The sequence below is a fragment of the Cyprinodon variegatus genome, unplaced genomic scaffold (assembly GCF_000732505.1).
Source record: "Cyprinodon variegatus isolate N-32 unplaced genomic scaffold, C_variegatus-1.0 Scaffold1519, whole genome shotgun sequence".
Lineage (NCBI taxonomy): Eukaryota > Metazoa > Chordata > Actinopteri > Cyprinodontiformes > Cyprinodontidae > Cyprinodon > Cyprinodon variegatus.
The window spans coordinates 11267-12886 of record NW_015151972.1 but is presented as its reverse complement, the minus strand read 5'-3'; positions in this window follow the sequence as shown (position 1 = coordinate 12886).

Here is a 1620-nt window from a genome sequence, read left to right as displayed (position 1 = left end):
CATATGGCTTTATAAACAGTTCCACGCAAATTAATAGCGATATAATATATCTGACGAAATTGTTTTAGAAGCATTTTTATTAAAGAATCATAAATGCAACGATAAACATATTCAATTAATTTTAGTGCCAATTAAGGCCTTGATTAAAAAAAGAATTATGAATTGTAATTATTTTTAATGATCCGCGGAAACCCTGGTTCATCTGGCGCATGCCCTCTACGATCTCCAAGGAACTCAGAGCGGAACGGACGGAACAACAGCGGCGGCTGTAGGCTTTGCTTTGTGCAGGCGGTCTGGAGCGCAGCGGGGCGGAGCGGAGCGGAGCGCAGACGGATTATGTGGGATTTCAGGGTGAGGTGACACTGTTATGTAAAGCCATGTGTTGTCTGCAAAGTAATAACGGATGTTGTTGTTTGCTATAATATAAGCTAAGAGGAGTATACCTGTCAAGATTTGGATTTAAAATTAAGGGAGCCTTCCAACTAGCTGCCCCAGTCAAGCTCCACCATCGCTGGGAAACATGTGAAAGCTTAATATGCCATTATAGGTGGTTGATGCTAACCAGTTTTTCAGTTTCTAGAAAATAAGAAACAGCAAGACAATGTGGCCGTTTTGGTGGACATTATTTCACATCTAAAGGAACTGAACTTGAAGCTACAGGGCAGAGACAATTCAATTTGTAAACTAATGACAGCTGTCTGTGCCTTTCAGAGGAAACTTAAAATGTTCAAGGAAGACCTGCAGGAAGACTGTGTCCACTTCCCAGCAGTGCAAGAATAGGTTCAGGGATGGCGAGATGTATCTTTTTTTGTTGACTTTATTGAAAAGCTCGTTGTAAACTTCAGCAATCATTTTGACAGCTCCAGTGTTGGTCAGCAGCTTACCATGTTCATTAAGAACACATTTCTCATCACAGATGTTGGGGCCTTCTCAAAGGAAGTTACATAGCACTTTCAGTGGGTAAATGCATTTACAGATGCAGTTAGTTGACCTCCAAGCAGATTTGACCCTGAAGGGACAGTCTGTTAGGAGTGATCCTTCCATTTTTTGGATCCAAATGGTTCCTGATTTAGCTTTCCCAGCTCTGAAAAAAGTAGCCCTGCAAATCTTGACTATGTTTGGCTCCACACACAACTGTAAGGCAGCTTTCTCCACAATGAACATTATAAAAACTAGATATTGTTCCAGGCTCACCAATAAGCACCTCCACACATGTTGGACTTATGGACATTGGCATCGTGAAATATTCCTCTTCAAGTTTTAATTGAATATCCCTGCTCTACAAGGAAACATGGATGAAGATGTTAAAGGAGGACTTGCTGTACCTATTTTCAAGAATAGGCTAACACAACTTGCCTACTAAAGAAAATGTGCAGGCTTCCCTCTCCACAATTGCACATATTCTTCAAGAACCAAAAATTGTAATAAACACTTTCCACTCCTGCTTTTGCAATGCAGTGCCATCACTCGGCAGCAAAGAAAATGTTATTGAACTTTATGATTCAAAGAGGTTAACAAACAAAAGAGTAGCCCAAATGATAAAACCATCAAGTGAAAGCCTAAATTCACAGGAGCAGACAGCTCTAAGTCATCTTTTGAGGTATATTCGAGGTATAAAAG